This window comes from Hyperolius riggenbachi, chromosome 7, assembly GCF_040937935.1.
Source record: "Hyperolius riggenbachi isolate aHypRig1 chromosome 7, aHypRig1.pri, whole genome shotgun sequence".
Lineage (NCBI taxonomy): Eukaryota > Metazoa > Chordata > Amphibia > Anura > Hyperoliidae > Hyperolius > Hyperolius riggenbachi.
Genome location: NC_090652.1, coordinates 82,609,498 through 82,624,916, shown reverse-complemented (window position 1 = coordinate 82,624,916; position 15,419 = coordinate 82,609,498).

The following is a 15,419-nucleotide window of genomic DNA, read 5'->3' as shown; positions in this document are numbered from 1 at the left end:
TCTTGCTCTATTACACATTCTTCATGCACAATCTGAACATGGATCAGGCCCTAGGCAATATAACTGTGGGTACATGTAAGAGTGATGTGCAGGTACTCTGCAGGAGAATGAGGGGATTCTTCCTCTATTACACATTCTTCATGCACAATCTAAACATGGATCAGGCCCTAGGCAATATAACTGTGGGTACATGTAAGAGTGATGTGCAGGTACTCTGCAGAAGAATGAGGGGATTCTTCCTCTATTACACATTCTTCATGCACAATCTGAACATGGATCAGGCCCTAGGCAATATAACTGTGGGTACATGTAAGAGTGATGTGCAGGTACTCTGCAGGAGAATGAGGGGATTCTTCTTCTATTACGTATTCTTCATGTACAATCTGAACCAGGTTTATGGGTGATAGACAACACCGCTGTGTTCAATGTGCACAACATTCTGAGTGGATTCCCTGCAGCTCTGTGGGGAGTGCATATGTAGAGTATAGTACTACTGTGTAACAAAGTAAACCTGAGACAGATGAAATTAAAGTTTTATACATTCCTGCCCCCTTCAGGCCAATCAGTCCCTCGCTGTCCTCCTCCGCCACCTGGATCTTCTGCTATGAGTCCAGGTACTCGAGCCAGTCAGGCGTAGTGCGCATGCACACACTCCGCCGCCGGGAGCGTACTACACCTGCGCAGTACTGTTGCGCAGGTGAAGAATGCTCCTGGCTGTAGGAGCGGCACGTGGCCGGACTGCGCTGACTGGCTGAATTACCGGGACTGATAGCAGAAGGTCCAGGTGGCGGTGGAGGACAGGGATTGGATAAGCCTGAAGGGGGCTGGAGGAAGCCCCAGGTATGTATAAAACTTTTCTTTTCATCCGTCTCAGGTACCCTTTAATTCATAGTCATCAAACATTTTAACAACATATCCATATATTTGATTTCATGAGCAAAGGGAGTGCATACATTTGCATAAACCAGCATCAACGCAGAATTATTTCCATCTCATTGACCATCTCTATTACTGACACAGCTACACATCGGGCTTTATTCTTACAGCATAGATGTTATTTAGTGTGTATATATATATATATATATATATATTTCCTGTATGTACACATCATATATACTGTACAGTCACAATCAGATATGTATATCTGACTTTAAAAATACGGGGACTGCTTTATTGAAGCAGCACAAGTAACAATTTTTTGATTGGTTTATTTCATTTTTGGGGGGCTAAGCACAGCTATTACTGTATATATAATTTTTTATGATGACTATTATCTGAGAAATAGAACACTGTATAATATTTTCTATTTTAATTACAGTTTAAATTCATTAGCAGTCAGAGTCGGTGCATTTTCACCCGACTCCGAGTACCCAAAAATTGTCCGGACTCCGATTCCACAGCCCTGGTGTTTAGTGCTTTCCCCACCTCCCCCATATGGCGTCTAGGGCCTCACCTGCAATATAGCTTTCCTGGTGGTCTAGAGTGGGCCAAACATAATGCAAAGTGGGGAAACAAGTGGGGAAGTAAAAGTGGTAAAGAAATGGTTAGCAGACAACAACATTAACGTTTTGGAGTGGCCCAGCCAGAGTCCTGACTTGAATCCAATTGAGAATCTGTGGAGGGAGCTAAAGATCAGAGTGATGGCAAGAAGACCCTCCTACCTGAAAGATTTTAAGCTCATTGCTAAAGATGAATGGGCAAAAATACCCGTGGAGACATGCAAGAAGCTGGTCTGCAATTATAGGAAGCGTTTGATTGCTGTAGTAGCTAATAAAGGCTTTTCTATTGATTATTGAGAAGGGTATGAATAATTTTGGACTGGACACTTTTTGCTCAAATTTAAATAAAAACTGAGAAATCTTTTTTCCACAATAATGCCTTTTGTACATCGTCTTATTATCTTTTGGGAGACACCTATGTCATTTCCCATCAAAAAATTACTTGCTGGTTGAGTAACTTTAAGTCAAAATTTGCCAAGTTTGTGAATAATTATGGGCAGCACTGTATGATAAAAGCCACCTCACCACATTGACATCTCTGTGCTGAGAGAATCGGAAACTAAAATACCCAGCCGTGATGTTTCCCTGAGGACAGGTTCCCTTTAAAGTGCCTCTGGCCTACATTACAATCCACTTTTCCAGATTCTGCTGCTTTGCTTTCAGGCATTATTCCTGGTTTGATTTGTTTTCTCTATTATTAGAGCCAGAAGACTCTGCCAGTCCAGAGCCGTATAAAACCTCCCCAGCTAACGACCTGCAGCCTCTGCGATAAATTTCCTAGTTTGCTCTGGTTCATGCAGATAAAAACAGGAACTTGCACCTGCTGAAATATCACCCGCATCCCCGGCTCACCTAATCTGGTACTTACTATTCTCTGATGCGGACTAGCGGCAAGAAAGGGTCGCTGGTATTGAATGCACACACAGTTCTGTACACAAAACAGACATAGGCAGTGATGTGCAGTCTTTACTTTTCAGTGTACATAATATTTAACATGCTGGGGGTTCAACATTTGCATATTATGGGACACACTAAGCAAATACCTGTATTTAAAGATAACCCGAGGTGGGTTCTAAGAACGCTAATTGCACACAGAGGCTGGGTCTGCATATACTGCTCAGCCTCTGTTGCTATACTGATCCCCCCACAGGCCCCCTTGTGCTCTGCCCCCCATAAATCATATGCCGAGCTGTCAACACGCAGACGTCTGTTTACCTTGCATCTGTCACTCTCGCCACTCCCTCGCCTCCTCCATAGCGTCGGTTCCCGCCCGCATCCCTCCCCTCCCCGCTGATTGGAGGGAAGGGACGCGGGCGGGGACCGGAGCAATGGAGTAGGTGGGGGAGTGGCGAGAGTGACAGATGCAAGGTAAACAGCCGGCTGCGTGTCGACAGCTCAGTGTATGATTTATGGGGGGTAAGCAGAGCGCAGGGGGGCCTGTGGGGGGATCAGTATAGCAACAGAGGCTGAGCAGTATATGCAGACCCAGCCTCTGTGTGCAATTAGCGTTCTTAGAACCCACCTCGGGTTCTCTTTAAAGCCTCATGTTTCCGTTATAAGGAAGCTTTCATATCCCTCTCACCTCAGGTCTCCTGCAAAGACAATGCCACACAGGCACCTGTGTGGCATTGTCTTTGCAGGAGACCTGAGGTGAGAGGGATATGAAAGCTGCCATGAAAGTTTCCTTATAACGGAAACATCAGGCTTTAAAAGAACAAAAACAAATCAGATCTACTTACCTGAGGCTTCCTCGTGCTCCTGGTAGCCTATGTATCCCTCACAGCAGCTCCACTCCCAGTCGTTGTACCTAGGTCCCCTTCGTAGCAGCCGGCAACCTGAAGAGGTCGGCCACTTCTCTGCCTGTGCGAGCACGCAGGTGCGCCGCTTGTATTCGCAGGCACAATACTTGTGACCACCAGCGGCATAACCAGCGCTCGCGCAGAAGCATCCGACCTCACCAGTTGAGATGTATGCCTTGCCTCATAGGCAAGCTGCTCACCGCGAATATCTATGGGCAGCCTGGACCTGTACTACTACCGGGTCGCAATGTTCTGCAGTAGTACACATGCCTGTGTCTGCATGCGTCCATTTGTACGCATGCCTAGGCCCGGCGGTGCATGTCCTTGATAAGCACCTGTGGCCAGGCACGCTTTGCGCATGTGCGTGATGTCACAAAGCATTCCCAGTCACTGGTTCGCAATGAAGGACGCGCACTGCCGGGCCTGGGCAGGCGTACTAATGGATGTGTGCGGACACGGGCATGCGTACTACTGCGACCCGGAAGTAGTACAGGACCAGGCTGTTTGCCACCATCTCTACTCCCCAGGTCGCTGGCTGCTACGGAAGGGCCAGGTCGCTGGCTGCTAGGGAAGGGCCACCGGTTGGGAGTGGAGCTGCGGACTTGTTTAAAAGGAAATAAATAAGTCAGTCGCCATATCCTTGTCATTTCAGGTTCCCTTTAGGCTCCTTTTACACTTGGGCACTCTTATTGTGTTGTGTCACACTCTTATTGTGTTGTGTCACCTTTTCTGCATGCAGGGTAACGCAACAGCAAAGAAAGTATATGGGGTTCAGTACACTAAACGCATCACGCCAGAAGCTTCTGATTCACCGCTGACCCACTGCAAAGTCAACAGTGCGTCACTGTGCGACTTCTGAGGGGACACTGGAATCAATGGAAGTCAATGGCTGATGCAGAATTTTTAAAATTTGTTGGCTACAACAGAGCGGAGCGCATGCGCAAACATCGCAACTACGATGGGGAAGCCGGGAATCCCAGTGAGGTGCTTCCTGTCCAGCAGGGAGTACATCAATGGCCAGGGAGCATCGATGGGCAGCAAAGGGCATGCAAGCTTTGCAAAAGGCTAGTGATTTTGCAAGCGTTTTGTGATTCCTAGTGTGAAGGAGGCCTAATGGTGTTTGTTTAGAACACCCTGTTCTATAGTTTGCCAGAGATCATCATTTTTAAAATAAAAAAAACGATTGTATCCATCTTCCTTCTCCTAAAAATGACTTTTTAAGATATGCCATAGTTTTATTTTATGTTTAAATCTACTTTTTAAGTTTTAACAGTTTTATTGCTTTTGCTCAATGACACATTCATTGAAGTAAGCCAGAGCTAAAATCTATGAACTATTGACCCTTTCTATCTCTTCTGCTCTCAGAAGCCATTTTCTGCTAGGAAAGTGTTTTATAGTTGGACATTCTTATCAGTGAGGGTCACACTGCAGTCACTCCTGTCAGGACTGAGTCAGCCACTTACAAAGCTGATATTTAACTCTTTCAGGCAGAGAAAGAAAAAGGGAACACAGCATAGTTATTTGTGTGCTAGGCACTGTACATACCCATGTCTATGTCATCATGTCACGTCACCTCAGGTATCCTTTAAGAAGCAGCAGTACATAGCTCCAATGCAAGTCAAGGGCCTGCATACTGCTACTTTTTGGGAGAATCTGTTGCTCTATATAAGTGAGCAGAGCTACATTTAGCAGCTGTTTGTGTGGTTATGATAACTACACACACAGCAGATGCTCTGTGCATTGCATTGCTCCTCTTCTCCTGTGAATTATGAGGGATGCTGTGATTGGGGCTGTCTTTGGCACTGCAGCAAATCACAGTCTCAGAGAGGGAAAAATGTGACAATGCTCCATGCGCTGCAGCCACAGCAGCGAGTATAATCAAAGTGACAACTGTACGGTGCAGCCAAATTAGCCATTCTGTTCCATTTATCAGTTTTGGGACAGTGAAAGTAGCAATTATGTGACACAGCGGAGGGGCCACAAATGGATTAATATAAATTAAACTGAAGGAAACATTTTTAGTACCTCTGCCATATGATATGCCTGCTATCAAGAGCTCTTTAAGCTACGTACCCACATTGCGATTTTCTGTGATATTGCAACGTAGATACAGTCACACGACCACGCGAACCTCCCTTAGCGTCGCGCCGCAATAATGACAATCACGGCAGATTGGATTGCTAACATCCCCGACGACTCCCGCACAAAGTACCGCGATCACTTGAAGTCTCGTTCGCTCCTAACGTGTAGCGTCGCATGACATCATGCATACCCGCCGGCGGGAAGAAGCATCGATTGATGACCGTCGTCAAGGGGACGTTTCAGGACCCTTTGGGTGGTGAGTACCGGGCTTTAAAGAACATCCATGCTGAAAGGGGGAAGATTATATTTACTAACCTGGGGCTTCTTCCAGCCCCCAGCAGTTTATCTGGCCCCTCGCTGTAGTTCTGTGGCTCTCCAGGGTGCTGCTGTCCCCTCAGAAAGATCCCTGGCCACAGCTGTGATTGCTGGCTATGGCATCTGCACGCCTCTCTCAATCCTGACCTGTAGCCAGCAGTCAAGCGCAGAACGCTCTAGTCTATGGGATACACCCTCCCGTGCATGCGCAGAAGCCTACAACCAAACCAGCAGCCGGGGATCTTTTGGAGGGCAGCAGAACTACAGCGAGGGACCAGTTTCCTCCTGGGGGCTAGAAGAAACTCCAGGTAAGTAAATCTGATCTTCCCCCTTTCAGCTCAGATATCCTTTAAAGAGGAACAGTAGTGAAATAACATAATGAATAAAAATGCTTATTTTTTACAATATTAATTTATAGATTATTTAGTCAGTGTTTGGCCATTATAAAATCTTTCCTCACCCTGATTAACATTCTGAAATTTATCACAAGTGGCGACATCTTTAGTTCTGCCAGGTGATCTGTACGGAATATTCGTTACTGAGAGTACTACGAACAGAGGGAGATAATGCTTGCTTGGCAGTTATTGGAAACAGTAGTTATTCTCCACAATGCAACAACGTTCACAGACAGCAAACGGTCAGGACCATGGTCATGACCAGGGCTGGGCCGAGGCAGAGGCAAGAGAGGCTCCAGCCTCAGGGCGCAGTGTAGAAGGGGGCACACAACTCACTCAGCTATCATTCCCCTATTGTGTTTGAAGCAGAGATACATAAGAAAAGGGATTAAAGTGTTGGGGCCCTGGGGCACCTCTTAGTGTAATAGCAATCAGTGTTAGATGGCTGGGGTAGGAGGGGCACACTTTGGTGTCTCAGCCTTGGGTGCTGAAAGACCTTGTCCCAGCTCTGGTCATGACATCACACTGTGGGAGGGGTTTCACCACAATATCAGCCGTACATATGTCCCTGATGATCTATTTGAGAAAAGGTAAAGAATTCTTGTGGGAAAGGGGGGTAATAAGCTACTGACTGTGATGAAGTTCAATCCTTAGTTAAGTTCCTCTTTAAAATTAAATGAAGCTTTTTTTTCCCGGACTGTTAGGCTGGTTGACTAAAATGCTTTCTAGGTCCGTCACCTAGAACATATGCATGTATCAGGATTGGTAAAGCACCATCAGAACTGTGTACTTCTAGCATGTGAGTGATTAATAAAGTATGATAAACAGAGATTAAGCATTACAGACAGGAAACCAGCCCCAGCTAATAACACACATACCTAATAGTAATCAATCAAACCCATGCAGTAAAGGTCCGTACACACGCCGACTGGAGGCAACGACAAGTTCGTCGTCACCTCCCGCTGGGTGGGCGTTCCAGCGACAGTCCGGCGTGTGTACAGTCTGTCAGCTGACTGATACGTCTGTTTCTGAGTGCTCCGCCGGGTGATTTAAACAGTGCAGCAGCTGCCCAGGGCAACCAATCGGATTTCAGCTGATGAATCAATCAAGGGCTTTTGATTGGTTGCTCAGGGCAACCTCAGCATTACAATATTGAACAGGAATTCTTTTATGTGATTTTAAGCACGCTTAACTAATACTAATATCAATGTACTTCATTTGATAAATCATCCCCCTTGGGTTCTGTTGGTGCATGTAAAGACTTGAAAAATCAACTTATCCATTTGAGGTGCGAAATGGGAGTTGGCAGCTGGGAGTGAAAAATGTAACACTTCATTTTGAAAGTCACAAGACTTGTTTACAGTTAGTTTCAGGTATCCCGTCACGCATCCCCCGCAGTGACCTGCAATGTTACAGTGTGACAGTTGGATACATAAGACCTCCATGCCTATTGGGCTCTTGGCTCCTCATACAGGCTGTGTTTGGATACAGCCAGTCCAGTCCTTTGTATGCAGAGAACAGTTGCAGCAGCATCTTGCAGAGTGACACGCTGTGAGCTGTAGGCTACAACAATAAACAACAAGCAGTCAGCGATCCTCCTGCAGTTTTGACACCAACAGGTGCCGATCCCACAAATTTAGGTCACTGACAGTGACGCCACAGTGCTGCCTCCTTCCAGACCAGATGGAGTGCCTGCCAAACGCCTGTCACTGGAAGGACTGGAATGCTCAATTCTGCATGTTTTGTGTTTTCCTTACACATTCTATTGCTTATTGACTATGGCTGCAGATACATAGTACTGTATATGAAGGGTTTTATTTACTATGATACACACTATGAGATTTTCTGGCAGATTCACTGACCGATCGATTATTTCCAACATGTCCGATCTAATTTACAATCAATTTTCCGATCGATTTCAGACTGTTTTCCGTTCACTTCTATCGGAAATCAATAGAAAAATGACTGGATATCGATCGTAAATCAGTTTGGAAAATAATCGATCTGACAGTAAATCTCATAGTGTGTACCTAGCAAGGCAAACTCACTTGAGATGTAGCAACAGCCATAGCAGCTGCTACGAGGGCCAGGTATAGGGGGGAACCTGGGTGTTTCTGTACGAGTTCACTGCTCTTTTAATTTCTCCATTTCCACTCTGTGATGACTACAGACCTTAAAGGAAACCATAGACGCTTTAAAGGGGAACTGAAGTAAGAGGTATACGGCTGCCATATTTATTTCCTTTTAATCAATACCAGTTGCCTCGCAGCCCTGCTGGTCTATTTCTATGCAGTAGTATTTGAATAACACCAGAAACAAGCATGCAGCTAGTCTTGTCAGATCTGACTTTAAAGTCTGAAAAACCTGATCTGCTTGTTCAGGGGCTACGGCTAACAGTATTAGAGGCAGAGGATCAGCAGGGCTGCCAGGCAACTGGTATTTCTTAAAAGGAAATAAACATGGCAGCCTCCATATACCTCTCTCTTCAGTTCCCCTTTAACCACTTGCCGACCACGCACTCATACCGCGCATCGGCAAAGTGGCAGCTGCAGGACCAGCGACGCAGTTCTGCGTCGACGGCTGCAAGCTAATTAATCAGGAAGCAGCCGCTCGCGCGAGCGGCTGCTTCCTGTCAATTCACGGCGGGGGGCTCCGTGAATAGCCTGCGGGCCGCCGATCGCGGCTCGCAGGCTAAGTGTAAACACAAGCGGAAATAATCCGCTTTGTTTACATCCGTACAACACTGCTAACAGTAGCAGCGTTGTACCAGATCAGCGATCCCCGGCCAATCAGCGGCCGGGGATCGCTGTCACATGACAGGCTGGAGCCTGTTAGAGGCTGCACAGGACAGATCCGTTCCTGTGCAGCCTCCGATCTCCGGGGAAGGGAGGGAGGAGAGGGAGGGGGGAATTTTGCCGTGGAGGGGGGCTTTGAGGTGCCCCCCCCCGCAACACCCAGGCAGGCAGGAGTGATCAGACTCCCTCAGCACATCATCCCCCTAGTGGGGAAAAAAGAGGGGTTATCTGGTCGCTCTGCCTGCACCCTGATCTGTGCTGGGGGCTGCACAGCCCACCCAGCACAGATCAGCTAAAACAGCGCTGGTCCTTAAAGGGGGGTAAAGGGTGGGTCCTCAAGTGGTTAAAGGATTACTGTAGGGTGGTCGGGGGAAAAACAGTTGAACTTACCCGGGGCTTCTAATGGTCCCCCGCAGACATCCTGTGCCCGCGCAGCCACTCACCGACAGGGTCGGGCCGAGGCATAGGCTGGAGAGGCTCCAGCCTCAGGGCACAGTGTAGGAGGGGGTGCACAATTCATTCAGCTGTCAATCCTAATTGTGTATGAAGCAGAAAGAAATAAGAAAAGGGGATACATAGCAGGGACTGCAAGCCAGATAACTAGATATTAAGGTGTTGGGGAGGTTGTGGGCCCTGTGGCCCTCTTAGTGTAATAGCAATCGGAGTGTGACGGCTGGGGTGGGAGGGATGCGGGAGGGGCCTCTTAGTGTAATAGCAATCAGTGTGTGACGGCTGGGGTGGGAGGGATGGGGAGGGGCCTCTTAGTGTAATAGCAATCAGTGGGTGATGGCTGGGGTGGGAGGGGCCTCTTAGTGTAATAGCAATCAGTGTGTGACGGCTGGGGTGGGAGGGATGGGGAGGGGCTTCTTAGTGTAATAGCAATCAGTGGGTGACGGCTGCAGTGGGAGGGATGGAGGAGGGGCCTCTTAGTGTAATAGCAATCGGTGTGTGATGGCTGGGGTGGGAGGGATGGGGGAGGGGCCTCTTAGTGTAATAGCAGTCAGTGGGTGACGGCTGGGAGGGATGGAGGAGGGGCCTCTTAGTGTAATAGCAATCGGTGTGTGATGGCTGGGGTGGGAGAGATGGAGGGGCGCACTTTGGTGTCTCAGCCTTGCTCGCTGGAGGACATTGTCCCTGCTCTGCTCACCGATGCTCCGGCCCCTCCTCCGGTTCACTTCTGGAATTTCAGACTTTAACCACTTGAGGACCGCAGTGTTAAACCCCCCTAGTGACCAGGCCATTTTTAGTTAATTGGGCCACTGCAGCTTTAAGGCCAAGCTGCAGGGCCACACAACACAGCACACAAGTGATTCCCCCCTCCTTTTCCCCCCATCAACAGAGCTCTCTGTTGGTGGGGACTGATCACCCCCACATTGTTTATTTTTTTAAAATAAATATTGATGTCTTTTATTTTTAAATAAATGTTACTATTTTTTTTTTTTACGTTACCCTCCCTCCCTCCCCCCGCCGGCCAATCACGCGATCGGCTGTCATAGGCTTCAGCCTATGAGAGCCGATCGCTCTCCTGTGGGCAAGGGGGACAGCCGTGCCACACGGCTGTCCCCAGTATAGCGCTACTACAGATTGCAGCGCTGTACAAAGTAATAAGATGGCGAAACGGCCGTCTAACAGTCTCGCCGCTCGGAGACTGAAGGCGGGGTGGAGCTCCGCCTCCCAAGCAGGAGATGCGCGCACAGCCTGCGTGCGATTTCCTGCTAGCCCCATAGAAGACCGTTCACGCCAATTGGCGTGGAGCGGTCCTGGGGCTGCCGCACTGCTCATGCAGATTGGCGTGGAGCAGTCGGCAACTAGTTAAAGTCTGAAAACCACTGCGCCTGCGTTGAAGTGAACTGGAGGCGGGGCCGGAGTATTGGTGAGTGGCTGCGCGGGCACAGGATGTCTGCAGGGGACCATTAGAAGCCCCGGGTAAGTTCAACTCATTTTCCCCCGACCCCCTACAGTATTTCTTTAAACTAAAAGTTGTATACATACCCGGGGCTTACTCCAGCCCCATGCGCATGGATTGCTCCCTCGCCACCGTCCTCTATCGCCAATACCGGATCCCATAACTTCATCGAGTCGTGGCCAGTCTGCGCAAGAGAAGTGCGCCCTCTACATATCCCTCCAGCGGCTGCCGAAGAGACACGTAAAGAGCACACTTCTCTTGCGCAGACTGGCCGCGACTGGAGGAAGTTACGGGATCCGGTATTGGTGATAGACGATGGCGATAGAGGACGGTGGCAAGGGAGCGATCCATGTGCATGAGGCTGGAGTAAGTCCCGGGTATGTATAACACTTTTAGTTTAAAACGTCTCTGTTGCACTTAAAAGATAAACTGTCATGAAAATCTTAAAATTTAAAACGCATACAAATAAGAAGTACATTTCTTCCAGAGTAAAATGAGCTAAAAAATTATATTTTCTCCTATGTTGCTGTCACTTACTGTAGGTAGTAGAAGTCTGACATTACCGACAGGTTTTGGGTTAGTCGATCTTTTCATGGGAGATTCTCAGCATGGCCTTTATTCTTTATAAAGACATTCCCTGAAAAAGATTTATACAAAGATGCTGGCCAGCTTCCCTGCTCGCTGCACACTTTTTTTGGCAGTTGAACGGAGCAACTGCCATTCACTAAGTGCTTTTAAAAATAAAGAAAACCCTAAGAACCCCCGTGAGAAGATTAGCTAGTCCAAAATCTGTCGGTAATGTCAGATTTCTACTACTTACTGTAAGTGACAGCAACATAGGAGAGAAGTGATTTACGGCTTTTTTTACTCTGGAAGAAACATACTTTTTATTTGTGTATGTTTACATGTATTTTAAATTTTAAGATTTTTGCAACAGAGGTCCTTTAAGAGGAACTGTAATCAAGGATTGAACTTCATCCCACTCAGTAGCTGATACCCCCTTTCCCATGAGAAATCTTTATCTTTTCTCAAATAGACCATGTGGGGGGGGGGGGGGGGGGGGGGGGTCTGTATGGCTGACATTGTGGTGAAACCCCTCCCAAAGTGTGATGTCATGACCATGGTCCTGACAGTTTGTTATCTGTGAACCTTGATGCATTGTGGGAAATAACAGCTTTTTCCAACTGCCACGCAACCAGTATCTCTCTCTGTGCATAGAACTCTCAGTAACAAACAGTCCGTACATATCACCTGGCAGAACTAAAGATGTTGTCGTCTGTGATAAATTTCAGAAGGAAAATCAGGGAGAGGAAAGGTTTTACAAAGGGCAAACTCTGACTAAATAATCTATAAATGAATATTATAAACAATAAGCTTTGGATTCATGATGTTATTTTCACTACAGTTCCTCTTTAAATCAGGTGGCCAAGCTCAGGGAGAGCGGAGTAGAATAGATACAGTGGAGGGACTGGGGAAATCAGTGGCCACTCACAGATCTGCAGGAAGAGAGGGGTAGCTATTAAATATTCTGATCAATGTACACTGATGCAAATGTTTTGCTGTTGTACAGATTTATGAAACTGAAAATTCTACCAATCAAACGCAGTCATAATTGGTCAGGTTCCAAGCTGAATAAATCTGCATAAAATGAACCTGGGGCCGTATGCAATTCACTTTTTCACATGAGTTTTCTCCAAGCTGATATTTTCACAACTTGTAAATAAAATACCTGTTAAACTATCAGCAAGCAAGAAAATACTCAAAATAATTTTGATAGTACTTTTCCACCTACTTTTTGGTACTTTTTCCATTACAAAGTGCCATAAAGTTATTTTAAATTGAAGATGAAAAATTATTTCCTAGGAGAAAACTCAGGAGAAAAAGTGAATTGCATATGGGCCCTGATCTTTTACACTATGGGCCATATGCAATTCACTTTTTCACCTGAGTTTTCTCCTGGGAGATAATTTTTCATCTTCAATTTAAAATAACTTTCCAGCACTTTTTAACTAAAATAGTACCAAAAAGGAGGTGAAAAACGAATGTCAACATTATTTTGAGTATTTTCTTGTTCTCTGGTGGATTAAAGGGCATTTTACTGACAAGTTTAAAAATATCACCTAGGTGAAAATTCAGAAGGAAAAGTGAATTGTATATGGGCCTACATGTGGTTCAGATTTTGATGCAATTAACCTCCTTGCCGGTTTTCCCGACCTGAGTTTGAGGTAAAAAAAAGAAGCTGTTAGCGGTCATCCCGAGCTCAGGTCAGGGTAGGCAGTGCAGCGCTTTACCTATCAGTTTTTGAGTCCCGCGCGCGATTGCGCTGCGCAGCGGGACTCCAGCTTCTCTCCCCGGCAGTGTGGGGTCTTCACCTGGCCGCAGGGATCCCCATGTCCCAACTATTCTTCCGGAGACCCGGCGGCCAATCAGAGCAGCGGAGCGGCGTGACGTCATCGGGGCGGGGCTAATATTTAAAATGAACTTCTCTATATTAGAGAAATATAGAGAAGTTCGTTTTTATATATATATTAGCGGCATCTTGTGGTCAAAATGATAACTGCAGCGCTGGAGCCCAGGAAGGTAAATTTTTTATTCTGCTGCAGATCTCCCTGCCAGAATGATTTTTTTCAGGTTTTAGGGTCTGAATGAGTGGAAAAAATTGCACCTCTTTTAGACCCCAAAATCTGGAAAGAATCAGACCGGCAAGGAGGTTAAAAAGGTCCTGCACACTGAGTTTTTTCTGTGTTTTGCTTCTTGTGTTGGTTACCTTCAATGAAAATCGGTATTGCAAATTGGAATCATATTGCAGTGTAAAGGTCTGTTCCCACTTGAGCTGAGAACAGACATTTTTTCTCCGCTCATTGAAAAACATATTTAATAAATAGGAGCCGTTCACACTTGTCAGTCTGCAATGGATCTATGGGATGAGTTGCGGTGAGCAGACCGCACTTCTGTGCAGTCCGTGATAATCCCAGGCAGGAAAATGTGTCCCATTATAGCCTATGGGAGTAATTCATCTGCCCCGGGCTCCAGCCGGACCACAGAGGACCATTGGAGCCGATACTACAGTGTCTGCTCCTGCTGGCCGCATGTGATCTGGCGCTAGAAGGAATCGAGCATAAAAGAAGCCTGACATTTGCATGCACTCAACATGATTAGCAACTCATTGACAAACCCTAGCAACTGTGCATGACTGTGCCTATGTGCCACATGCACTGTATCCTGTATGCAGGTCTACATTGCTATGTCTGCTCATACTGATCGATCGCGGAGGGGGTTAAGGGGGCCTCATTGCTCTTATCCTAGATCTGGAGACCTCAAGAGTAAAGGAGCATATAAAGGCTTAAAGGAGTACTGTAGGGGGGAGGCGGAAAAGAGTTAAACTTACCCTGGGCTTCTAATGGTCCCCCGCAGACGCCCTGCGCCCGCGCAGCCCCTCACCGATGCTCTGGTTCCCGCCTCCGGTTCACTTCAGGAATTTGCTACTTTAAAGTCGGAAAACCACTGCGCCTGTGCGGCCGTGCCCTCGCTGACGTCACCGGAAGCATACTGCACAGGCCCAGTACAGTCTGCACCTGCGCAGTACGGTCCTGGTGACATTAGCGGAGGAGAGGACACGGCCGCACAGGCGCAGTGGTTTTCTGACTTTAAAGTCGCACATTCTGGAAGCTAACCGGAGGCGGGAAACGGAGCATTAGTAAGGGCTGCGCGGGTACAGGATGTCTGCGGGGGACCATTAGAAGCCCAAGGTAAGTTCAACTCCCCCCCCCCCCCCCCTACAGAGTGAAAGATTTGTGACTGATGGCTACACAGGCACACTACGCTCATGCTGTTCTGTGTGTATTACTGGCAAACTACTTCATTTAGGCCAAGTTCATGGTGGTGCGTTGTGGCATAACAGGAGCATTCCAACACAGCTTACCTCATTGCAATGCACCACCTATGGGACATTCGCACTGTAATGCACTGCATGGAGTGCGTTACCACATAGCCATGCGTGTTAAAAGTGAAGCATACTTTTCATGCACTGTATGCTTCACTGCAAGTGACGCGGCGGCGCTTTCCCAATCCATAAAACATAAAATATGAATTAAAAGCTAACAACAACTGCAAGATTTCTTTTAATATCCCACCTGCCACCCCTACATTGTGTATAATATACTAGATATTAGGATAGATGAACTTATGAATGTAATTTACACACCTTACCCAGCACCCTCTCTTCCTTCTGTGTTTTTCCTCTTTTTCTTCCACATACCCCCTCCCCACCTCCGCACACATGTATAACTTTAGTCCCAAACTCCTGCCCCCCCCCCCCAATCATTGCCTTCCCTAAACAGCTCCGCCTCTCCATTTCCACAACCTCTTGTTTTACCCTTTCCATCTTCCTCCGTCCATCCCTTTTCCTCCTCCTCAGTTATTTGTAATTTCCTTTGCTTTTTTTCCTGTACACATCCATCTCTTGCCCCACCTTCTAACCCCTCCCCTCCACCACCTCACTTCCCTAACTCCATTCTTTCCCAACCTCGCCTATTCTGAGTAACATGGCTGCACCCTGCATTACATGTCTCTTGCTACAAACAAAAATACACCACATCATCACAGGCTATCTCGCATTGTTCAGCACA